The sequence below is a fragment of the Spinacia oleracea genome, chromosome 4 (assembly GCF_020520425.1).
Source record: "Spinacia oleracea cultivar Varoflay chromosome 4, BTI_SOV_V1, whole genome shotgun sequence".
In the NCBI taxonomy this organism is placed as follows: Eukaryota; Viridiplantae; Streptophyta; class Magnoliopsida; order Caryophyllales; family Amaranthaceae; genus Spinacia; species Spinacia oleracea.
In genome coordinates this window covers 66,749,422-66,776,842 of record NC_079490.1, presented here as the reverse complement: position 1 = coordinate 66,776,842, position 27,421 = coordinate 66,749,422, and the positions used below count along the sequence as shown (strand labels likewise).

General features: G+C 39.7%; 1 long non-coding RNA gene across 2 annotated transcripts; it reads left to right on the top strand.

Annotated features, from left to right (window-relative positions):
- Positions 1-20,237: 20,237 nt before the first annotated feature.
- On the top strand, positions 20,238-24,476 carry LOC110796194 (uncharacterized). Of its 2 annotated transcripts, none has more exons than XR_002535524.2 (4): positions 20,238-20,558; positions 22,132-22,791; positions 22,868-22,950; positions 23,978-24,476. It is a non-coding gene; the product is annotated as an uncharacterized lncRNA (long non-coding RNA). The 2 variants fall into 2 exon arrangements; XR_002535525.2 differs by having other exon boundaries at positions 23,176-24,476.
- Positions 24,477-27,421: the final 2,945 nt, after the last annotated feature.

Below are 27,421 nucleotides of genomic sequence, written 5' to 3'. Positions count from 1 at the left end.
AGCATTTTATTCAAGTTATGTGTTCCGGCAGGTGTGAATAAAATGATTCCAAGATCCTAAAATCATTGAAGAACTAAGCACAGTTTGTCGACTTAATCCTAGAACATCTTAGGTAAGCAAAAGCCTTTTGCTAATAGTCTAGAAACTATTCTTGGTTGATAGGTACGTCTAAGAACTTATTAGGTAAACCTATCGAATTTGCCACGACATAAAAGGACTCCTTACTTATATCGTTGAGTTTCACCAAAACTAAAATGTACTCACAATTATTTGTGTACCTTGCCCCTTTAGGACCAATAAGTAACACCTCGCTGAGCGAAAACTATTACTAGATTGATGTAAAGGATATCCAAGCAAGTGTATATTTTGGCATGGCACCTTTTAACTCAATTTTTAAGTTTGGAACTTAAGGCTCTTACTATGTTGGTTAGATTTTAAGTGAACTAAAATCCTTAATCATGCAACATAATCAAGCTTTTGATCTCATGCATTTTAAGACATATTTAAAGCAATAAATAACTTAAAACATGCATAAGATATTTGTGATCTAGTATGGCCCGACTTCATCTTGAAGCTTTGACTTCAAAGTCCGTCTTGAAAATCTCCGTGGGAGGCACCATTTTCTTCAAATAGGATAAGCTATAACTAATTACAACTATTTGATGGTTCGCAGACCATATTTGAATTGAAAAATAACTTTGGTGCTTTAGACCAATTACATTCAAATTAATGGTACGCAGACCATATTTTCTATCCTATTTGGGCCATACTAGTCACTTCATAACCTGCAAAACAGTACATATACAATATATACCATTCACCCATTCATTATCATGAATGGCCCACATAGCTGGTTAGTAAAACACATTATGCATCACGTAAACATTTGCAGCAATTAATCAAGGTCACCAATAATCTACCAATTATTCAGTCCTTATTAATTCTAATCGAGTTGTTTTAACCTTAAGGATTTGTAGACCTAATCAAGAGTTTATGACTAAAAAGCGCTCCCACTCAAACCAATAAATTCATATGCTTTACTAATTTTAAACATAAAATTGTATTTCTAGTCTAACCGGAAACATACAAATTTAATTAAAATTTAAAGCTCATATAAATTTACAATTGAATCCAAAAATTTAATTTAATTTCAGTCGCATTTAAATTAATTCATGATTTTAATTTTAGTAAAATAATTAGAATAAATTCCATTTATTATAATTATAATATTCAAAATTAAAATCCAAGAAATTAATTCAAATTATTAATTTTAAAATTAATTAAAATTACGTGAACTGAAATTTTCAAATTAAACATTCAAAACGATCTAATCGTAACGCAAACACCCTACGCGTTGCACGCCCATGGGCCGTACGCACACAGCCATTGCTGGCCATGTGCGCGCAGCCCATGCGCTCGTCGCATAGCTGCTGCTGTCTCATCGCAAGCCTCCGCACAGCGCCCCATAGCACGCGAGCTATCGCTCGCAGTGCGCGCGCGAGATCGCTCGCTGGGCGCGCTGGCTCGCTCGCTGTGCGCGCGAGCCATCGCTCGCTGGGGCGCGACATCGCTCGCTGGGCGAGCGACATTCTCCCCTTGTTGGACCTGCATTCTCCCCTTGTTCGCCATCGTCTGGTGCCGCCATCGCCTCGGCGTTGGGCTGGTTGCAGTTGCACCCTCCTCAACGTCCTCTTCATCGCTAACAGCACCAGGGGGACATACTCCTCGGGGAACGCAACGTTGAATTGAGCAATATCTTCCTCTAGAGTCCAGTTCGCATGCCTGCCCGCCTTGAAGTCCTCCATCATCCATCATCTCAGTCCGCATTTTCCAAGTATAATAACCAGCACACTCGAAAATCCTCGCCTTGACTTTGGTAAGATACGTCTTCACCTCGTCAACCTCAGCAGCCAGGGCCTCCTTCTCGGCATTCAGCGCAGCAATCTCAGCAACCCCCTTTGCCTGCTCTGCCTCCAGCGTCTCGACCTTAGTCGTTGCCTCCCTGGCTACGCCACCAAGTCGACCAACCTCCTGCTTAGCGTTTTTCATGTCATTCTTCATTTTTACTAACTGATCTTCTAATGTTATGACATGATGGCGAGTAGCCAAAGTAGATTGCAGGGCCTGTGTCGGAAGATAAAAAAGGAAAAAAGAAGGCGGCATTTCAGGTAGTGCAAAATGAAGAATGCCGACAAGAAGATGGCGACACAAAATAACGAAGCATAAGGACAAAAAACATACCTTCCAAGCGTCCGAGACGCTCTCAACAGTTGCTGCAACTGGGGACAGGGTCTCTTGACGCTCTCGGTTGGACGGCATCCACAGGTGGTCAACTTCTGGCCAAAGCTGGTGCTGAGGAGCATCTGCCGACCCGAAGTCGTCAGGGAACTCGACAGTGAGCTTCCTCTTCCGAGTTGGAGGCGGCAGCTTGAACTCGGCAGGCAGAGACATTCCCGTCTCCCCAGTCACAGTAGCATCGTTGGAAGCCTTTGGCGGTGTCCGAGGTGACACCACAGTGACGGGCTTAGGCCGAGACACACTCCCTAGTGTCTCCAACCTCTTCCTCAGCAACGCCTGCGCAGAAGGGGCCTTACCAGAGCGTGTCGACGGACTAGATCCTGCACAACATTATGGACGACTCAGTCTCGTCAAAGCAATTGTAATATATTTTTTGTAAAGGGCAACGAACCCAAGTTGTAAACTAAACCTAACCCATTTTTACCTGTTGATGTCGACATGTTTGTAGGTTCGGAGTTTTCCTCTTCTTGTGAGAGCTCCTCACGTTCGAACCTTATTCCACAAAAGCCCTTTCCTTTAAAGGAACCCCAAAAAGAACAGTAGTCTTTTTGTTAGGTTATGATACATATGACATTTACATAGATCATGCGGAAACAACCATTAACCCAGGAAACATATTATTTACACATAATCATATAGCATAATTAGATGCATACTCTTTGTTGCGTGCCTTCCCTAGCTGCGCCCGAACCGAACAAGAACAAGTCTTTTAGGACTCCAAATGTCGTCCCTCCGTAGATAGTCCACAGCACGTCCGGATCCGCCTTAAGATTGACCAACTAGAACCGCCCTTAAGGTACTAGAAAATTCGGCACTTTTATGAGCAAGATGTGTTTTAATTTTCTCTCAAAAAACTCACTTTTGAATACATTGAAACTTGTGTATAAATTATGACCCCTAGGCCTTTATTTATAGAGTTATGGAAAAGGAATCGTAATCCTAGTAGGATGCGAATTAATTGGAATTAGAATCCTACATGAATTCTATTTAATTAATTTATCCAATTAGGAATAGACATTTAATCATACACTGACTCTTGCAGATTCAGGAATCATGCATGAGCACAAACTCACACACACACGGCAGCCACAAGGGCTGCCCATGCGCGTGCGAGCAGCAGCCCGCGCAGCACGGCCCACGCAGCCGTGGCCCTTGGCGCGCGCTGGGCCTGCCTTGCGGTAGGCCTGGGCGCTGCCCTGGCTGGGCTTGTGGCGCGCACGCTTGCTGGGCGATGGCCCCGGCTTCGTGCTGGGCCTTCGTCCGGCAAGCCTCGTCCGATGCTAATTCGTACGATACGCTTCCGATTAAATTTCCATTTCCGGAATCTATTTCCGATACGAACAATATTTAATATTTCCGATTCCGGAATTAATTTCCGTTTCGAACAAATATTTAATATTTCCGTTTCCGGAATTATTTTCCGATTCCGGCAATATTTCCGATTCTGACAATATTTCCGTTTCCGGCAATATTTCCGATTCTGGTAATATTTCCATTTCCAATAATATTTTCCGATACGTACCATGTTTCCGTTTCCGGCAACATCTACGACTTGGATAATATTCATATTTCCGATACGATCCATATTTCCGTTTCCGGCAATATCATCGTTTCCGGAGTATTCATTTCTTGCCTGTGACGATCTTAGCTCCCACTGAAACCAAGATCCGTCGGTTCCGAATATTCATAGATGGAGTATTTAATGCCATTAAATACTTGATCCGTTTACGTACTATTTGTGTGACCCTACGGGTTCAGTCAAGAGTAAGCTGTGGATTAATATCATTAATTCCACTTGAACTGAAGCGGCCTCTAGCTAGGCATTCAGCTCACTTGATCTCACTGAATTATTAACTTGTTAATTAATACTGAACCGCATTTATTAGACTTAACATAGAATGCATACTTGGACCAAGGGCATTATTTCCTTCATTTTTCACCGCTTCGGCACCGACCCCGACAGTGTTGAATGATTCCCCTACAAAAACAAACAAGTGAGACAAAGTCCACTTCAAGATAGACTGTCAGGACCAGTCCTATGACTAAGATATGTCTATCAAGTGAACTTGAATGTCAAAAGTTGAAAATGGTCCCTGGTCGGAAGTTTTCTATAAAGGTGGACGCATAGAAAACGCTAGACGACTAGAATGAAAGATGACTAGTAGTTCTGTTTCTTGAACTATGTGGACATGGCAATGTCGTAATCATTTGCATAGATACTTACTTTGAGTAAGAGATGAAAATATGTCATAAGTAAATTTCATTACATTATTAGACACTAATCCTTAATACCTGAGTGATTTGAGATTACTTGTTTGAGAACTGGTTACTTTGACGTTGTCAACCGTCGCACCGTAAAAGTAGACCATAACGGCAACGCTCAGGTAATCACCAATCAAACGAATTATAACCTCAAGATCACAAGATTGGGATTGTCCTCCCATAAATCGGGATGAGATTCTGAAAGTTGTACAAGGCCACTCGGAGAGCTAGAAACTGTAAAATGTATGGCCGTGCTCAGATCAATCATAGGCTATGATTATCTGTTTATTTGATCAGTTGAACTCTGAAACCGAGAAATACCTCTAGATATAATAATGATGACTACTTTTACCTTATGTTCATAAGCTAGCATCAAGAGACAAAGGGGTGATTAATTTCAAGATCACAAGAATCCTAGTAGAAATCTAAGTCCGCTATTTTCACCCTATAAATACGTGGTTCATAATCACAATTTATATACAAAAATTCAATAAGGATTCATATAGTTTAAGTTCAAGTACGAATTTAATAAATTGCCTAAAAATATATAACTAAGCTTTCGAATAAACATAATACCTTAGAGAATATCCTAGCTGGTTGAATCTAAGGCAGATCCGAACGTGCTGTGGACTATCTACGGAGGGGCGACATTTGGAGTTCTAAACATGTTCTTGTTCGGTTCTGGAGCAGCTAGGGAAGGCATGCATCACATGTATGTATCCTAAGTTATGCTAATTGACTATGTGGTAATTAATTTGGATTCCTGGCTTTATGGTTTTTCCGCCATGAAATATATGTTTTATATTTGTCATAACCTAACAGTGGTATCACAAGCCTCTAATTAATTCCATAATCAATTATATTTAACATGGTTAAATTTTATAAACTTGCAATGAATTAAAGGGGTGATTAATTTCGTTGTATGTAATTAATTGCAAATTCGTGCGATTATTTGATTATATGTTCGCAGGATTTTGCGGCAGTTTTGTCAATAATGGTCGGAATCGTATAATTTTATAGTGAATTTCGCATGTAAATGACGTTTTAAAATTTTGACAAAAATCTAAGATTTGCTGCCAAACCCAGAATTCTCAAATTCAAAGCCTAACTATGACTTTTCGGATGTTTTTGTTTTCCGAACGCAAAATTTATAATTTTTATGATGTTAAATTAAATATTTGCGAATCTTGTATGTAAATCTTGAATCTATGATTGACCTACTATAATGTTGAACAATTTTAAAGCCTAATCTTATTAACTATACAACCTAATTTGTAATTGTAATTAATTTTGTTGAAATCCGAATAAATTTAGAATTAGCAATTTAATTAGGATCCTATGATTAAAAACCACCATAAAATTTGTTGAAATTGAAAAGTTTTAAAATTTTATGACCTAGATTTGAATCCATGAAAATAAATATAATCGGAAATTAATTTGAATAATACATTTTCGATTTTTCGCCTAAATTTATGAAATTAATATGAGCTATTAATTTGTCAATAAATTTAATTTATAAAAGTTTTGATTTTTGTGAAAATCGTTCATGGATCTTGCAGGCGGGAAACAATGGAAGCTAAGTGTTACCCTTAAGGGGTGTTGCAATGGTGCGGGCATGCGACGACGAGCAAGGGAGCTTGTCACCCATGCAGTACTATGCAGCGAGCAAGGCAAGGGCACGCGCGAGGGGCTATGGTCCTGTGCAGTGTGTGCTGTGTGCATGTGAGCGAGAGGCGAGACGAAGGCAAGCGCTGGTTCGCACCAGCGAGCGATGCCTCGCCCCAGCGAGGGATGCCTGCTGAGCTTTGTGTGTGGCTTGCTTGGCTTGCTGCGTGCTATGCGTGGCCTGCTCGATGCTTGTGCTACGACCATCGCAATGGCAGGCCATGGGCGCTGCACTTATGCACGCGGCCCATGGGCGCTGCTACTACAAGGCTTCGACGACGCATAGGCGCAAGCCTGTGGCTTTGTCTTAGCCCGTTGGTTCGTTTAAATTTTCGGTTGAAAATGATTTTAATTAAGTTTAATTTCATAATTTCATTTTTATCTCGGAATTTAATTTTGATTAATTTAATTATTATAAATTTATTTATACTAATTATTTTACTAAAATTAAAACCTTGATAAAATTTAAATTAATTAATTTTAATCAACTAGAAATAAAATAAAGGATTTAAAATATTATTTTATATGAGCTTTAAATTTGAATTAAATTTGTAAGTTTCCGGTTGGACTAGGAAATACAATTTTTTGTTTGAAATTTGTAAAGCATGTAAATTTCTTGGTGTTAGTGGGAGCTTTTAGTCATTAAACTCTTGATTAGGTCTACATTCCTTTAAGGTTAAAACAACTCGATTAGAATTAATAAGGATTGAATAATTTGTAGATTATTGGAACCCTTGATTAATTGTTGCAAATATTTATGTGATGCATAATGTGTTCTACTAACTTGCTATATATATGGGCCATTCATTGATAAATGAATGGGTGAATGGTATATTGTAAATGTACTGTTTTGCAGGTTATGGAAAGTGACTAGTATGGCCCAAATAGGATAGAAAATATGGTCTGCGTACTGTTAGGGGGGGAAATACCCTCTTGGTGACGTGGACAGACGTGGCAAGCATTGTATACGTGGCTGCCAGCAGGTCGTATGGTAGCACCGTTCTAACTTACTCTCAACGGTTGGGATCAAAGGCAACCGTTACAAACCATTGATGGAGCCGGCCTTCATTACGTATTTATTGTTCAATTATGTGCAATTAAGCACGAACGTTACACTCTTATTGTAAAGGCTTAAAAAATGGCTTAACTTTGTCAGTTTACATATGCGAATTCTAAGCAAAAAAAATACGGATTTTTCATGAAATACCCCTCAATTATCACGAAATTCACCAATTGCCCCTCGACTTTTAGAAATTCACTAAATGCCCCTCACCTTTAACATAATACCCAAACTACCCTTACTAATGACGCGCCGTTAGTCCTCCGTTAGCCTACTTTCTAATTCACCAAATGCCCCTATGTTGTAAATTATTTCACCAAATACCCTAAATTAAAACATAATTCACCAAATGCCCAAATCTAAATTAAAACATTATTTCACCAAATACCCTAAATTAAAACATCATTCCATGCTATTGCAACTTGCTCTTGTTACTCTCAATTATCTATCTCTATCAATTGTTAGCACCATCATCAAGGCAAGTTCGTCTCTAAGTAGAATTTTCCCAAAACAATTTGGCGCCCACCGTGGGGCTGACAATCAAAAACAGCTTGATAATACCATTCCAATCACCATGGCCGGAAATGCTAGCTCATTCGACGATATCACTCGTCGCTTCGAAGCCATGGAGCAGCGCATCAACATCCTGCAAAAGGAAAACGAAGCGTTGCACTCCCAAGTCAGGTCGACCGCCTCCATCGCTACCGGATCCAGGTTCTAGTACCGGCGAGACACCTCTGGGCTAAACTGCCGCTTGGATCTTGACGCCGCTCCAGATCATCCCCTCCATATACCCTTTGGCGAGCCTGGGGGTCCAGTTCTCGAGCAGATCCGCGAGTTCGACCCGCTACCAAATCAGCCCCGCTCTAATCATAGTTGGCTTCCCCCGCCTCCAACTCAACCATCTTCTACAGGTACATCGGCGACCACTGTCGCCACGACAGCTGCCCGGGTCGCCCCATCTCAGGTCGGCATGTCGGCTCCCGCCTCTGCTCCGGCATCTCGTCCGTTACCACCCCCAATGGTAACCATGTCGATGCCCCTGCCCGTTACAATCCCAGCACAAGGATCAGCACCGGTGACTCAAATGTCGTGGGATCAACTCTTCTCTCAGCAAGTCGTCCAACCTGTCGTCAACCTAGTAACTTCGGCGCCAGGAGCACCCCCCCAGTTGATGGCGGCCCCCTTAGCCAGTCAGGCGCCGCAAGCAGCGTTCCCAAATTCCCTAAAGCACCCGGACTCTTCTCGAAACTATTCTCCATACACTCCTCTTAATAGGTCAGTCGTTCCAGTCAGTCACGGTTTCGTAACTCCCTTCCCCTATGTTGCAGGTACCCATGCTACCCAAGGAACGCCCCCTTACATGCAACAAGTGGTACCGCAGTTCACTCCTCAACAACCTCACGGTGGATACCCACAAAACACCTATTATCAACACCTCCAAGCTAGCCTCCCCGAAACATTCAGCCCCCTCGTCCCGGTGCTCAACAGCATCTGTGAAAACACCAACCACCAACTCCAACAAATCATGTCTATGATAAACAAAATCCAAGGAGTACCAACACCAATAAAAGAAGCCAGCCTAGATAGCTATGCCGACTCACCATATGTCGATCCCATTAATGCAATCGACATCCCGAAACGATTCAGCCCACCCAATATGCCCATGTTTGACGGGACGACCGATCCAAGGGAGCATATCTTGACCTACAAGCAGCGGATGATGACCATCCCAGTTCCCAAGCACATGAGGGAAGCTAGCCTTTGCAAAGGGTTCGGTTCGACACTGATTGGACCCGCCTTGAAGTGGTTAACCAGCCTGCCAAATGGGTGCATCACCTCTTTCGCTCATCTCGAAAACATGTTTAATCAGCAGTTTCCTAGCATCAGGTGCCTAGAGAAGCAGACAAGCGACCTATACCGTGTGATCCAACGCCCTGACGAACCCTTGAAGGATTACATAGCCCGGTTCATCAGGGAGAAGGTAATTGTTCCTGAATGTGATGTCCCGACAGCAATCGAAGCGTTCAGGCAAGGATTGTACGGCGAAACCGACCTCTAGAGGGATCTGATTAAATACCCCTGCAAGACGTTCGAAGATGCTCAAGCCAAACCAATGGCCCAAGTTAGGTTGGAAGAAACTCTCTATTCCCGGAAAGGGGGTAATGACTACACAAAGACGGAAAGGCGATTGCCCTACCCCAAGAGAAGCAATGATCGGCCTGCCCCTTATACCCGACCTCAACACGTAGCAGTGGTGGAAGATGACGACGACTCCGACTGGAAGAACAGCCCGGATCTGCCTCTGAAAATTAACGAATATTCTTTTTGTGTTAACACTGTAGGTCTGATGAAACACCTCTCGAAGATGGGGAAAGCAGTGCAATGGCCACCAAAGTCGAGCAAACCCGAGTCAAAGAAGGATCCCTCAAAATGGTGTGATTTCTATGCCGACATCGGTCACACCACCAACGACTGCGTTGCGTTGAGAACAGAAGCAGCCTTTCTGTTGAAAAATGGATACCTCAAGGACTTCATGTCAGACAAAGCCCGTGGTGTCGTCAACAAAGACAACTCTAACTCTCCATCTCGACCTCCTCCACCTCCCCCTCATACTAAAACGGTGAATTTTATTGCTGGAGGTTCTGACATTTGTGGTTTGACTTATTCTGCAGCGAAGAGGCACGCCCGAGAAAATGAGGTAGACAGACCGGCCCGAGACGTAGCCGCAAAATATCTAACCCCTATATCTTTTGATGAATCTGATGCAGGGGACATCTCAGACAAACATCACGACGGCTTGGTGATATCCATTCCTGTTGGAAACTGCATGGTCAAACGAGTTCTAGTCGACAACGGCAGCTCAACTAATGTGATGATGCTCGATGCCCTCAAGGAGATGGGGCTCAACCCAGATACAGATGTCGTCAAAAAGTCAACCGTGCTAATAGGGTTCAGCGGCGAGGCAAAGACCACCTTCGGAGAAGTCACCCTACCTGTTTACGCTCAAGGAATCAACCAACAGGTAAAGTTTTGTTTTATTGATTTCCCTTCATCTTACAACATTATCTTGTGCAGGCCCTGGATCCACGACATGAAGGCCATCCCTTCAACGTACCACCAAACCATCAAGTTCCCAACTCGAGGGGGGGTTCACGAAATCAAAGGAGATCAGCAAGAGTCCAAAGAATGTTACAAGGCAGCTCTAAAACCCTCAGCCACCAATAAGTCCTCATTATAGCAACTACAGCCCGGTTCCGACCCAGCAAGCTATAAGGAGCCCAAATCCGAAAAGCTCGACGAGATCATCTTGGATCCTGCGAAGCCAGAACAGGTCGTTTTCATTGGATGTGATGTGCCCGACGACATCAGGTCGGAACTTATCACATTTCTCAAAGCCAACGCAGATTGCTTCGCATGGTCCCATGAAGATATGCCAGGCATTAGCCCAGACGTCATTACTCACAAACTTAGTGTTGATCCACATCACAAGCCCGTCAAGCAGAAACGGCGGAAGTTCGCTCTAGAACGCAACCAAATTATCAACGACGAGGTTCAGCAACTATTAGATACGGGAAAGACTAGAGAAGTCAAATATCCAGATTGGTTGGCCAATGTTATCGTAGTCAGAAAGAAGAACTGGAAATGGCGTGTTTGCATAGACTTCACCGACATCAACAAGGCGTGCCCCAAAGACTCTTTTCCTTTACCTCACATCGACGCCATGGTTGATGCTACTACAGGGCATGAAATGCTCACATTCATGGATGCATTCAGTGGGTACAACTAGATTTTGATGCACTTGGAAGACCAGGAAAAAACCGCCTTCATCACGGAGCGGGGAACTTATTGTTACAAAGTCATGCCATTCGGTTTAAGAAATGCAGGTGCCACTTATCAAAGCCTAGTCAACAAAATGTTCAGAAAATAGCTAGGCGACACAATGGAAGTCTACATCGACGACATGTTGGTGAAATCCAAGAAAGCCTCTGATCACATCTCGCATCTTCAGCAAGCCTTCGACGTGCTACGAGAATACAGCATGAAGCTCAACCTAACCAAGTGCTCATTCGGAGTTTCCTCCGGGAAATTCTTGGGTTATATGGTTACTCAAAGAGGCATCGAAGCTAGTCCTTATCAGATCCGTGCAATCATCAATCTACAATCCCCTCGAAATCAAAAAGATGTACAGAAGTTAGCAGGCAGAGTGGCCGCCCTCAACCGCTTCATCTCCAGGTCGTCCGACAAATGCAAATTGTTCTACGACATCCTTAGGAAGAATGAGAAGTTCAGCTGGACCGATCGACACGAAGCCACATTACAACAACTCAAGCAGTACCTATCGAACCCTCCGCTACTGTCCAAACCAAAAGACAACGAAGAATTACCGATATACCTTGCAGTTACGGAGTCGACCATCAGTGCAATGCTAGTACGAGAAGAAGACGGGAAGCAGCTACCTGTTTATTACGTCACTAAGTCTTTACTTCACGCCGAAACAAGGTACTCTCATCTTGAAAAACTTGTCCTTGCACTAGGTTTGGCTTCTGTTAAATTACGCCCTTATTTCGAATGTCATCCTAACACTGTTAGAACTAACTATCCCATGAAGTCAATCATGAGGAAGCCCGAGTTGTCTGGCAGGGTGTCCAAATGGGTAGTATAATTAGGTTGTTATGATATCAGGTACGAACCTCGCACAACCATCAAGTCGCAAGCTCTAGCTGATTTTGTGGCTGGCTTCAGCCCAAGCCTCCAACACGAAGTCGATCAAGAAGTCAACATATTGACCGTTGGTGGATCCTAATCAATATGGACTCTACATACTGACGGCTCCTCCAACATACGGGGGACAGGCCTTGGCATCGTGCTAAAGTCGCCACAAGGGGACACCATAGTACAGTCCGTCTGTTGCGAGTTCAAAGCCACCAACAACGAAGCAGAATACGAAGCCTTGATCCTGGGATTATGATTAGCACTCGACATGAATATCCGCCGACTTGAGGTACGTTGTGATTCATTATTGATTATCAGTCACATTAACGATTTGTATGCAGCACAGGACTCAACGATGCAGGCTTACTTGGAAGTAGCAAAAAGGCTCGTGAACAAGTTCGACTCATGCACCTTACAACAAATACCAAGAGATCAGAACACCCAGGCTGACACCTTAGCCAACCTTGGCCCAAATATCAAACCTAAACTCACTTCTATCCCCGTAGTCCACTTAATGTATCCAGCCATCACCAAAGATAACTTACCCATCACCGAACAATCTCAACCTACTCAAACTCCTTCATGGCGCGACCCCTACATACACTGGCTCAAACACAACACCGTCCCACCTGGAGTCACCCACGAAAAATATTTCCGCATGAAAGCCTCCAAATTCTTCCTAATCCATAGGTAATCCATGGGGGATGGACATAGTGGGACCCTTACCACAAGCATCCGGGAAGCGTGTCTTCATGTTGGCAATGACCGATTACTTATCCAAATGGATCGAAGCAGAAGCATTTAAACGAGTTCGAGATACTGAGGTCATCTCGTTCATCAAGCGAAATGTCCTTAGTCGATTCGGTATCCCTTCCGAGATCGTCTGCGACAATGGTTCTCAGTTTATCAGCAACGAAACCAAGGAATTCTGCAATAGGTACAACATCACCTTGCATACCTCAACACCAAGATATGCTCAAGCAAATGGCCAAGCCGATTCAAGCAACAAAATCATCATCAACAACCTCAAGAAGCGCCTCGACGACGCCAAAGGAAGATGGGCAGACGAATTACCTATGATCCTTTGGGCCGATAGGACAACACCCAAGACGGCGACCAATCACACTCCTTTCTCCTTAGTCTTCGGCTGCGAGGCAGTCATCCCTCCCGAAGTCGAACTCCCCACAGCAAGAAGCAGTTTCATGGCTCCAGGAATGAACGACTCAGTCTTGGCCTACGACATCGATACTGTCGACGAACTCAGAGAAGCAGCATTGGTCAGAATGGCGTCCTACTAACAAGCAGTTGGAAACAGCTACAACAAGAATGAGATTGGGTTCTGCGCAAAGTCTTTCCAAACAAGAAAGATCCCCGACACGGCAAGTTGGCTCCGACATGGGAAGGTCCCTACCAGATCATAAGACGAACAGGTCATGGCGCGTACGAGTTGGTTGACAAAGACGGCACACCTATCCCAAGATGTTGGAACACAACACACGTAAAACTGTACCATTTCTGAACATTCGAATCTTTTTTCTTGCTTTCTAGTTTTTCCTAACACACAGGCACTCTAGCATCCATCGCCATTATGTCGACACCCCCAAAACGGTGTGGGCATGACGCGTCATGAAACCGAGAACATCTCGGACAATATATACTTACAAGTGACAAAAAAGTTAAGTCCCTCTTCTCTTTCTTTTCTACTTCTTTTCCTTTCTATATATTATTATCATCATTACTGACTTAGGCATCGGAGAGCCGTTGGCTCCACCAACGGCCAATCCTCACGCCATCGTCCTGTTTTGCAGACAACAACATGACGCCAACATAAGCGCACACTTCGGAGGAGTAGCAAACATAAACATTCAACTCGACTTCGCCCAGTATCTCTCCTTAACCTTTTCTTTCCTTTCTCCCCTTGTCGTAATTTCCTCCCATCTTCATGTCGCTCTATACTGACTTAAGCATCGGAGGGCCGTTGGCTCCACCAACGGCCAATCCTTACGCTCTGCTATGTTGGCAGTATGATGCCCACATGATGATGGATTCAACAAGGAGAGAACGGACGAGTTGAAGTATAAACCACAGAATACAGGAAAATAAAAACTCGAAATCGTACACACATGTTCAAGGAAACGAAGTGAAAGGAAACATTGTTAATTTTATTCAAACATGATTGTATACATTACATATTACAATTTTACAAACTACAAAACACAATTTAGGCCATTACAAAAACGCCTGGTACACTACAATGTACATTACATACACATTTGAATACAGATCTACATTTTCTACAGTATATATTTTGCAACATCTCCTCTGAGAGGCTAGAGGCATTGCCAAAGTCGAACCCGAGGTATGTGCCCAACCTGCAAAACAAAGCACAAAACCAAACACATTTTTTCCAAACACAAGCAAGCAACACAAAATTGAAAACCCACAAAATATTTACATGACTTGCCCCCTTGGACAAGCCCAAATACATCCAAAAGACTGCCGCCTTCAAGGCGAAACACAGCCACAATATCTTTTCGACCTCCTCAAAGGCCAAACACACAAAATACTGTTTAACACAAACCATTGTTTAAAACAAGCACCATTGAAATTTTAAATTTTTTAAGAAGGGGGGACAGAGCTACTCCCGAGGGTATGCTGGACCTGCATTCTCTCCTTGTTCGCCATCGCCTGGTGCCGCCACCATCTCGGCATTGGGGCTGGTTGCTGTTGCACCCTCCTCAACGTCTTCTTCATTGCTAACGGCACCAAGGGGGATATAGTCCTCGGGGAATGCAGCGTTGAACTGGGCGATGTCTTCATCAGGAGTCCAGCTCACATGTTTGCCCGCCTTGAATTCCTCCATCATCTCGGCCTTCATCTTCCAAGTGTAGTAACCAGCACACTCGAAAATCCTCGCCTTGACCTTGGAGAGAGACGTCTTCAGCTCGTCGACCTCAGCAACCAGCGTCTCCTTCTCGGCATTCAGCGTTGCAACCTCGGCAGCCCCCTTTTCTTGCGCCTCAACTCAACTCTGGCTGTCGCCTCCTTGGCCACACCGCCAAGGCGACCAGCTTCCTGCTTTGCTTTCTTCATGTCGTTTTTCAGTTTTACTATTTGATCTTCTAACATTATGACATGATGGCGTGTAGCTAAAGCAGATTGCAGGGCCTATTTGAACAGGAAAAGAAAATAATTCTAATTCACTGAATGACGAGATGATGATAGCATGCAACGAAATTAGGAGACAAAGAATAAACAAGCAAAAACATACCCTCCATTCATCCGAGACGCTCTTGACAGTTGCAGCAACTGGAGACAAGGGACTCTTGACGCTCTCGGCTGGACGGCATCCACAGACGGTCGACCTCAGGCCAAAGCTGGACTCGTGGCGCATCTGCCGACCCATAGTCGTCAGGGAACTCCACTGCGAGCTTCCTCTTCCGAGAAGGAGGCGGTAGCTTTTTCTCAGCAGGCATGAACGAACCAGTCTCCCCCGTCACCGTAGCGTCGATGGAAGCCTTTGGCGGTTTCGGAGGTGACAGCACGGTGATGGGTTTAGGTCGAGACACGCTCCCCAGTGTCTCCAACCTCCTCCTCAGCAACGCCTCCGCAGAGGGAGCCTTGCCAGAGCGTGTCGACGGGCCAGTTCCTGTTGAAAGCATTTTTCGACGACTCAGTCTCGTCACAACAGTTGTAATTGATATTTGTTTTGAAAAAGGGCAACGAACCCAAAGCTGTAAACTAACCCTAATCCATGTTTACCTGTTGATGTCGACATGTTTGCAGGCTCAGAGATTTCTTCTTCTTGAGAGGTTTCCTCACGATCGAACTTGATACCAAGAAAAGCTTTGTCCTTTAGAGGGACTCCCAACAGCACGACAGTCTTTTCTACAGCCTCGCCACCGACTCCAACCGTGTCGAAGGATGCACCTGCAAAAATAGGAAAGTGAGACAAAGTCAAATCAACAAGCCCAAAAACACAAAAAACAAACAAAATACCTCTAGCCATCCAATCCCCCGTCAAGAAGTCGGAGTCGGGCCCTAAACTAGCCGACTCCACAAAAAAGAACCAACCCATCCAGCCGCGGTTGTTCGACTTGTCCGCACCAAGAAGAGTCTCCCTATCATCCTTGACATGCAGCAAGTATCTACCAGCCCCATAATTCTGAACTTTGTAGCTATAAACCAGATCTTCAACCCGGAATTCCATATCCAGTTTGCCGGCCAAATGGTCAACCAGATGCATTACCCTCCAGACTTGCGGCATTAACTGCGCCCGCAGCACTGCCAGAGCCTTCAAAACTCCTCGCACCAGTGGCGAGAAGGGATAAGTGTACCCAATTCTGAAGGGATACTCATAAAAGCACACCCAACCGTCCGATACCCAATCGGCCCGTTCGTCGGGCTGCGGCAACCGAATTACCGCCGACGAAGGGAAACCACACTCCTCCTTGAGCGCCTCCACATCTTGCTTCCCCCAAGTGGACGGCCGAGCATTCTTCCTGTCCAGAATATGGGTAGGGCTGAAGATTGGTCCCTCGACTAGATCGCACTCCACCATTGCCCTCTTCTTCTTCGCACGGGTGGATTTCGTTCCCATTCGTTGCGACATAGAAGCAATTGAAGAAAGAAAGAAGAAGAGAAGAAGATGGAAGCAGAGCAGTTACCTAGGGAAAGGAGAGAGAAAGAGCGCCGATTTCTTTTTCTGGGAGAGAGAAGAGAGAGAATGCAGAAGTGAGTAGGGGTGGTTGGACGGACATCCCTATTTATTGGCGCAGTTGGGCGGTTGATGTTTCCAAAGCAAAGTCATCATTACTCTAACGTCGTCAGCGTTGGGGGGATCAAGGGGCAGTTTCCACCCTTCCGTGAAACCCATTTTTCCTTTTGAATTTCTCAGAATAAATTCAAAATGGGTTTGGGGACAATTGTTAGGGGGGAAAATACCCTCTTGGTGACGTGGACAGACGTGGCAAGCATTGTATACGTGGCTGCCAGCAGGTCGTATGGTAGTACCGTTCTAACTTACTCTCAACGGTTGGGATCAAAGGCAACCGTTACAAACCATTGATGGAGCCGGCCTTCATTACGTATTTATTGTTCAATTATGTGCAATTAAGCACGAACGTTACACTCTTATTGTAAAGGCCTATAAAATGGCTTAACTTTATCAGTTTACATATACGAATTCTAAGAAATAAAAATACTATCATTCCATGCTATTGCAACTTGCTCTCGTTACTCTCAATTATCTAGCTCGATCGATTTTTAGCACCATCATCAAGGCAAGTTCGTCTCTAAGTAGAATTTGCCCGAAACACGTACCATTAATTTGAATGTAAAATTGGTCTAATGCACCAAAGTTTTTAATTTTAGATATGGTCTGCGTGCCATCAAATAGTTGTAATTATTTTCAATTATAGTTTATCCTATTTGAATAAAATGGCGCCTTCCATGGTGAAATTCAAGACGGAGTTTCCAGTCCATTTTCAAGATGGAGTTTGAAGTTGAAGCTTCAAGATGAAGTCAAGCAATACTAGATCACATTTATATTTATTGCTTTAAATATGTCTTAATTATGTCTGAGATTATGGCTTGATTATGTTGCATGATGAAGGATTTTAGTTCACTTAAAATCTAACCAACATAGTAAGAGCCTTAAGTTCCAAACTTTAAAAATTGAGTTAAAAGGTACCATGCCAAAATAACACTAACTTGGATAACCTTTACATCAATCTTAGTAATAGTTTTCCGCCATAGTGAGGTGTTACTTATTGATCCTAAAGGGGTAAGGTACACAAATAATTGTGAGTACATGTTAGTTTTGATGAAACTCAACGATATAAGTAAGGAGTCCTTTTATGTCGTGGCAAAACAGATAGGTTTACCTAATAAGTTCTTAGTCGTACCTTCTAGACTATTAGCAAAGGATTTTCTTACCTAAAATATTTTAGAATTGAGTCTAAATACATAATGTGCTTAATTCTTCGATGATTTTAGGATCTTGGATTCATTTTATTCACACCTGCAGGAACAATCAATCCGAATAAAATGCCAATGACTTGTTTAAATTGCATGATTTCTTTAATTTTCAAGTTATTACTCATGATAAATGTTTAGACTTCGCATGCTTCAATGTATGTTTTAATTATTTATAATTAAATATCTTGCACTGCAGTAAATCCTTTTAGAAAGGTAACAGTAAATTTTCTCGATTGGTAGTGAATCCAGGAACGATTCACGTAAATAAGAGAAAATGAGCAATTTAAAATGTACGTTTTTTATAGCAACTTTTATGGTTGTTTTCGAGTATCAAAGTCGAATGGAAAACCGATTGGTAAGATCATCTAGTTGAAGTAAATATTCAACATAAATTAAATGGTAAGAACCTTGTCGGAGTGACATTTGACATGTCTAACAAAGTATAAAAGTCAACACTAGAGAAGTTAATTCTTAAGACTATAAGAAAGGGTACAAGAAATAGGAAAACAAGGAACAAATGAAAGGAATTTACTATTCCGTTTCTACCTATAAGTTTATGTTTAAAGAAAAGTAACCTAGCAATCAAACTTCCTTGGTATCGTATACCGCTTGAGGTTCTTACTTCGGTAATAACTCAAATGATGGAAGCTAGGATACACTAATAACCTACAACTGGGAAATGAAGCATGTCAATGCTACATTAGTTGTAGGGTCATCTAGTTTGTTTTAAGTCCTTTCAAGGCTGCAACTTAATGGCTATCTTGTTCCATAATCAGCATAACAAAATTTCTGCTTCAAACACAGAAAGACTCACATTCAAGAAAAACAAAAACTATGTTTGTTTGTTTATTTGAATAAAATGGTCATGTACAGGTTAAGTCACATGTGCTTGATTAAAACAAACAACTCTTTAACAATAAGAATTTTACTAGGTTCAAATCAATCTCTTGTTTCTTAGACCATGTCAACAAGTTAACATTCAAAAGCTCTATTTTGATGGAATTTTGAAAGTTGATTGATTTCTAGATCATTCAAGACAAAGTCAGTCTTACTTGTTGAAAGTAACAAAAGATATGAACTATTGTTAGAACACCTAGACAATAGAGTTAAAAGGTTAAGAAACATTTTATGACTTTATTATTTCACCTAGGTTTGAGTAAATATTGGTTTATTTACTCAATGTGATATAAATTTGAATCTGTTTGGCTAGTTCAAAGATTCAGAAGTATAAAATCCACTTGGCAAGAAATCATAAAGATCTAGGTTAGATCATGGCGATGATTACTTTAAGACCAAAAATGATCATCAATGATTGTGTGTTGTAATTTCACGATCTAGCTCCATAAGATATGGCATACCTACGTTGGAATGATCGAAGTCAATTAGTACTTGATTCGATCAATGATGAATCATAAAGATTTTTCTAGTGGGAGCTTAGTGTTTGTTATTCAACAAACTAAGGCCCAAGTGTAGATATATGTTTCATTGTGATGTATTCAAATGAGACACAAGGGTATTGTTTCTACCACGAATTTTTGAGAACATAATGTTTGTTTGCTCGAAATAATGTCCTTTTGGAGATTCGTTTCCAAAATGACAAGTGGTAGAAAATAGACCTCGAAAGTCTTCGAGGAGAACAACAAACATAAACGGACATTCCGGAGGCTTTTCAAAGTTCTTCAGAAAATTCGAACGCTTATTCTTGAAGGACTTTAGAAGTGGCTTTAAAGAATAGACATCTCTTAGAAGACTTTACAAGTGTTTCAAGGAGAACAGAATATTCAAAGGACTTTCAAGTGTTTGTTGATATTCTATTGTTTGATGTTCTATACCCAAGTAGGCATAGAGTCCAGGGCACTCAAACTATGAGATTCTTCTATTAGATAGTGAAGAAACCTACAACTTGCAGTCAAACTATTATCATGTAGATTAATGAGTTTGTGACTTGTAAGAAAGCTAAATTAATTTTCTGAAAATCTTTAAGCTTTCCCCTTCCCCAAAAATTCATTATCATCTTTATCTATTTAATTTATTATTTTAATTAAAAATATACATAGTTTGATGATAATTTACAAGGTTAGGTATGAGGATATTTTTCTATTTGCATTTATAAATAGATACGATTTTCCAAAAAAATTATTTCACTTTTTTTACATTAATTTTCTTATATTTATGAGATTTTTACTATAATTATATTATATACTTAAGTATATACTTTGCTAAATAAAAGAGATGCCTATTTTTTTAAAAATAAACAAAAAAAAACCATCTTATGGCCGGAAACCCTCGAAACCCCAAACACTCCACCGAAACCCCAAAACCCATTTCACAAACACATAACCCCCCACCTCTCTCGATTCTACGGTCTCTAGCCACCACCATGAAGCCACCAAGCCCACCACTTTTCCTCCATCACTACCGTCTTATATCTCGCAACCGTGATTTCCACCGTTAAGCCATGATTGAACTAATTAAGAATTGAAAATCCGAGTGCTCATCTCTGCCTTCCCCTGTTATTTCTTATCTATGGTAGCTATGGAGTCAATAATCTAGCCCAATTTGCACCTTAGTTTTCAAGGTAAAATCGTTCGCACTTTCTTATTCTTTCTACTTAATTAATTGTTATTTTCCGACTTAATTTGGGGATTTTATTGATTTGTTGAGTAAAAATGTCCATTATTAGGGTTTTCATTTATAAGATCGAGCAATAATATTCCATTGATGAAGATGTTTTTTAATTTTTGCAAATCCATAGAAGGATTATGGCCTTATCGTCCTATCACTTTGGTAAATTTGTACTGCATATGTGGTGCTTTCTTATTAGTGTAAGTTCAATCTGTTTTTTATTTTTATTTTTATTTTATGGTATAGAGATATCTCTTTAGATAATATGAATTAAAACAACCTATCATAATCTCAAAGTTATGTGAATGAATTCCTTCTAATAAATGGCTAGCAGTTGCAGTAAGCTTTGGAGGTACTACTCTCTTTCTCTTCCTTATACTTTCAATATTGAAAGGGTGATTTTAAAATATTATCAAGTTCTAACACCACACCAACTACAAAATTTTGTTATTTTGGAGTTATATAGAGTCCAGGCACAAGAATGCATAAATATGCGAGCTATATACTTTTTTCTTTGTTGCATCTATTCATCATGTATTACCGTAGACTGTAATATACTTTGTAATTTGAACTGTCTATTTTTATTATCGATCAAACCAACTTTAGGTTTTAAGAAATTTCATGATATAAGGTCTGCGTTGGTGATAAGGAGGAGCTAAGTTTCTTATTGAAAGCTTATGATAAAATGTCACTTTTTTCCTAAGAGTAGTTTCTTAATTATCTAATTTTTTACTACTTTTCTATCATTTTCCATAATAGAAGTAGTAAAGTAACTTTAGAAGTTGTATTCTGATGTATCCATAGCTGTGTTATGTAGAATTATGTTAAGCTAGATGATTTTAGTTGTTGTTGGCAGTTATTGGTTTAAGTGTCTATAGATCCTTACTAGTTCTACTGTTTTATGGTTATTCTGTCCAGTTCTAGTAGCTTAGCTTCAATCTTCTTTCATGTTATATGATGTTTCTTGGGCACTTATTGATCTCATAAATTTTGTGTAGAGTTGATGATTACAGTGTAATATTAATATAAGCACTTATTTGAGGAGAAATTCAGTTGCAGGATTTGAGAAATTAAGCAAAGTACAATGAAAAAAGGGAGCTAGAATAAACCATTTAGTGTTATTTGAGACAGAAGTAACATTTCTTTGACCCTTCCAAGTATTAATTACTTAAGTTTTTACCGGAAGTGTCTCCTAAAAGATGCTCCTATATACATAGTTCACGATAACAGCAGAATATATAGCTCTTTATATTGATGCAATTGAATTTGGTTTTTTGATTGTTTGATTGTTTGATTTTGTAACTACTCTTTGTTTGGATGAAATTAAATCAAGAACGAAATCCTATGACATTTATAGTACTCCTATTAATTTTAGAAGTGTTTGTTCTGCTTTGTTCTTAGCTGATTAGCTCCCTTAGCTAGGGATGTGAGCCAAATGACAAAGTTAGTGCCCTTTTACTCACAAGTCTTAAATAATTACGGAGTATTTAATTTGTATCTTACATTCTTACAAAAACATTTTGCAGGCCTGGTTGCTTGAGGTTTCGCAGGCTGGAGCTGCTGGTCTTCTTCAAGTGTTATAGTCTGTGGGTTGCAATCCTGGTTGTTGTGCAGAGATATAACAATGCATGTGTTGGGAGATTCCCTCTCCCTTTGCCCCATTCCCTTCCTTTCACTCCTATCCTCCTAGCCCCACTCCAAACTTTCTAGGCATCCTTAAATAGGGCTTACCCAGTTGGGGGGTTGATCAACTTATCATCCAATAAAAAATGTTGCTTAACGTACACATCGGCCTCCCTGTCCTCCCCCACCCCTTAAAAAATGAGAGTGATAAAATGAGAGAGGAGGGGAGGGGTGAAATATTGCTAATTTTTTCCCTCGTTGTATCTCAAGTTAGTTGTTTCAACCATATGCTTCACTTAGAACCAGAAGTAGATCTAAGAGAAACATGTTTCCATTTGTTTGTAATTGGACTTGAAGAATCCATCAAGAATTCTTCTAGAGACATGCAACACGATATATATGTCTTTGTGGGAGTTTGAAGGATATGGCGAATCCACCAGTGGCACCAGAAATAAAATCAAAATGATAGAGATGTTTGAAGCAATATTTCTCTGTTTCTTAGTTCAGTTTGTCCCAGATTGAAAAGGAGCGTTAAATAATGCACAATCAACATAAGTCATAATGTATATTTTATGACTGAGCCCATTCCATATTCTACTTTGCACCTTGTACAGATTTTAACTGATATTTTGGTTACAGGAATTGTCTTTATACCACCAAAGTGGTCACTGGGCTATCATCAATGTGGATGGAGTTATGCTTCTGATGAACGAGTTCTTGAGGTTAGATGTTCTTTGTCCTTGGAAAAGATTCCCTGTGATCTTATTCCTACATGTGGGCATACATATATTGGCTCTGTATACTGTTTCTCCGTTCAATCATCATTTTAAAATTGGTGTGTGCTTCGTGATTTCTTGTTCATTGCTTGGACATCCTTCCCGTTTTTTCTATCTTTTTATCTATATCTGCATTTCCTTACTAAATGCAATCTTCAACTAAATATACAGGTTGCTAGAACTTTTCGAAAAAAGGACATACCTTGTGATGTGATCTGGATGGATATAGACTACAGGGATGGTTTTTGTTGCTTTACTTTTGACAATTAAAGTTATTATTTATTTTCTCGAATAAATGTATTTTAACAATACGATACTTCCATACCTTTATTATATTACAAAACTGCAATCTGGTAAATTTCAACAGGATCATCCTCTATCAACTCTGTATGTATTCATTTTAGAAACTAAAGTAAGGTTGGGAGAGGAGGCCCTGAATGACAAGATATGAGTGGAATCCTTTAAACTTGTCTCCAAGTTCAGTTGAATTCAAACTATTACACCACTATATCAAATAGACTGACCTTGTCCTTGTAGTTATTTTAAGATGATAATAGTCAGTTATGTAATGTAAATAGGTGGACGAATAACTTTGATAACTGCTCAAAAGTATGCAAAGAAATGTTCCAAGGACCTATTGAAAAATGGGTATTGATTACCTGTAGAAGGACTTAGGTTTTATTTTTATTTGGGTCTTTCTGTAACTTAGGTGTAGCACTGAAAATTTATGTTCCGACACTCTGGCCACAATCTCCATGCGTAGCTTGTTTTTATATGAGCCTTTGTGCTAATGGAGAGTAGATAACTAGAGACCCTGGATGATATTTCTTCTGCCCACTGTTTTAATTTTGATTTGGATTATCAGTTCATATCTGTTGAATATGAAAAGGTTGCCGGTAGCTGCAGTTTCCCCTTTTCTATTTTCTTAATTGATCTTGAAAATGTTCTTGTTTCACTTAAAATAATGTAACAGGAGCGTTTTTCAGACCCAAGCTAGCTGGTGAATGATCTTCATCTTGATGGTTTCAAGGCAATCTGGATGCTGGACCCAAGAATCAAAGAAGAAAAGGGTTACTTTGTTTACGATAGTAAATCTAAGAGTAACGTCTGGGTCAAAACTGCTGATGGGAAACCTCAAAGTAGATCAAGATGAAATATTGGAGTAGCAAGTAATGTTGCCACAAGATAAACATTTTTTTCCCGGGATCGAAAAGTGTGGAGTTGTTTGTTGTTATTGCTGTTGTTGTTGTCCCTGTTACTGCTGCTGTCAATGTTGTTGCTGCTGTTTGTTACTGCTGCTGTTGTCTGTTACTGAAGTTGACTGAAGTTGACTTTCTTTCTTATTATTAGATTATTTAGCCAAATAAAAAAAATTGGTGTTTAAGGATGGTTTTTTTTAAGAAACTATGAGATCATATCAATTCAAATTATTGTCTATCATATATGTTAATTTCACATTCGTGGTTGTTGTGCATGTTAATATTTTTTTTATATTTTAAAAAGAAAGTAAATTTTTTTTGCATATTTTAAATAATCATAGTAGTATTAGTAGTAGTTGTAGTAATAATAATAATAATAATAATAATAATAATAATAATAATAATAATAATAATAATAATAATAATAATAATAATAATAAAAAAAAAAAAAAAAAATAATAATAATAAGAAAAAGAAGAAGTAGAAGAAAATGTTACCAAGGTGTTACATTAGTTTGCAAAAAGTGATCCATAATGTCAAATAAAGTGTTACTATATGTCAAAAGATGAATGAAAAATGTTACCTAAAAATCAACGAGGTGTTACCTTAGTTCGCAAAAGTGATACAATAATGTGGGACAAAGTGTTACTATATGATTGAAAAATGTTACAATAGATAAATAAGTGTTACATAAGAAATAAAAAGTAACACTTTAAAAATGATACCAATGATATAAAAAAGTGTTACATAAGAGGATTTATAGTAACACTTTTAAAAGTGTTACCATACGTTACCCGAAGTGTTACATAAGACCTTAGGGAACATGTGCGGATGTATCACCCACTAAAGTGTTACCTATTGTCTATAGTAACACTTTTACCACTTTATGTATCACTTTTTGGATGTTACTTAAGGTTAATTATGTACTAGTGTATGACGAAACCCAGATTCCCTAAAATGGTTAGAGGCCATATATAGACTCAAATGTTTTAAATGGTTAGAGGCCATAAAACATACTCAATGTTTTGATGACAAAATAGAAATTTTGTTGATTTGCAAGAATGGTTTACATCTATTGGTTGCAAATTGGTTTTAAGGATAAAAACCATCAAACATGGAATTGTGTTCACACACAAAGATAGATTAGTTGCTAAAGGTTACAAGCAAATTCATGGCGTGGATTGTGTTGAAACCTCATGCATAATCGTAATGCTCAAGTCTATAAATCAAACAATGATTGCATATTGGTACATATGGCAATTGGATGACAAAACAAATTCCTCAATCAAATGTTGCAAGAAACTATGTACATGGCATGTCATAGGATTTGTGGATCCAAATAAATACTTGAAAAGGAAAGCTAGCTTATAAAATCTAAGTACAGATTTAAGCAAGCAAATGAGAATTGAAACTTTATTTTAGTGAAGCTAATAAGTACTTTAGTTTCATAAAATGTACATGATTCTTATAGATATATAAGAAGTTTAGTGGGAGTACATAAAACTTAATTGGTCCTATGTGTATCACACACATATCTCTTTATTGTGAAATAACATTCAAATACTAATGACTTAGATTTGAAATTATTCATCAATGAAGGACCAAGGCGAAACGTAGTACATACTGGGTATTAAGATCTATTACAAAGATCTTATAACATTGTTTTGGATTAAGTAATGGCATTTACTAAATAAAACACGAAAGACTCCTTAGGAGATTTTCGACCCATGTGAATAAATCTAAGTAATGAATGTTTGAACTATGTATAAGAATTTACTAAGTTAAACATTAAAGAGTCTAAATGAGATTCTTAACCTATATTATATGTCAAAGAATTTAGCTGGATTCAGTTTCTACTGAAATTGGATAGCTAAAGTTACATGAATAGAATTCAATTGAAAATAATTCTGCCAAAGAAATTATCATGTATGATATAATATGAGGATCGCCAAATGTATCGTATGGCTTTAGGCATGACGAACATATACCAATCTCTATTGGTCTAAGTAAAGATCAACAAGATTGAGATCAAGAAAACTTAAGGTACTGGAAAAGGTACATAGGAATAGTTCTTGATTCAAGGAAATAAAGATATGCTAAAAATTAATGCTACACGCATAATCACTGGCAAAGAATCACGAAAGATCCCTTTAGAGTTAACCATTGGAAAGAACGAGCTATATGCATCGTGGTTTTATGGCAACATGGATTGAAGACCATGAGTTGTTGCGTGGGAAATTAAATATTAATTTCTATGTTCTAAGATACAGCTGGAAAGTCTTCCATATATTTGTGAACTGCTTGGATAAGTAAATCCAAACAAAACATCACTAACAACCTAAACCGTTGAAGTAAAATTACTTATTGCCTAAGAAGCAAGAAAACATAGTTGTTTATGTTAAAGAGTTCTTCACTGAACTTGGGTGAATCACATGTCTGCTGACTTGATGGTTCTTCATTGAGAAATGCGTAGAACCATTGATGAAGTAAGAAAAGACAAGATCACATGATACTCAAAAGATCTTATCATCCTATTTCAAAAGGCATTCGATGAAAAAGATATTAAGTTTGGCAAAGCATGATAACTAAACCTATGCAACAAGTGAAATACAACACTCACATTGTGGCACTGGAAGTCAAACATAGTTTTGAATTCTATTAATTGTTTTAAAGATGGGTTTGATGCCCATGGTTGTAAAACATTGGGGTTGAACATTTATTATATATGAAATGTATTTTCATACTCCATTTAATCTTGGTTTAGTATTAAATGATGAGCCCTTTCAATTTGACAATATATTTAAGATAGACTATCAGGACCAGTCATGTGACTAAGAAATGTCTATCAAGTGAACTTGAATGTCAAAAGTTTAAAATGGTCCCTGGTCGGAAGTTTTCTATAAAGGTGGACGCATAGAAAATGCTAGACGACTAGAATGCAAGATGACTAGTAGTTCTGTTTCTTGAACTATGTGGACATGGCAATGTCGTAATCATTTGCATAGATACTTACTTTGAGTAAGAGATGAAAATCTTTCATAAGTAAATTTCATTACATTATTAGACACTAATCCTCAATACCTGAGTGATTTGAGATTACTTGTTTGAGAACTGGTTACTTTGACGTTGTCAACCGTCGCACCGTAAAAGGAGACCATAACGGCAACGCTCAGGTAATCACCCATCAAACGAATTATAACCTCAAGATCACAAGATTG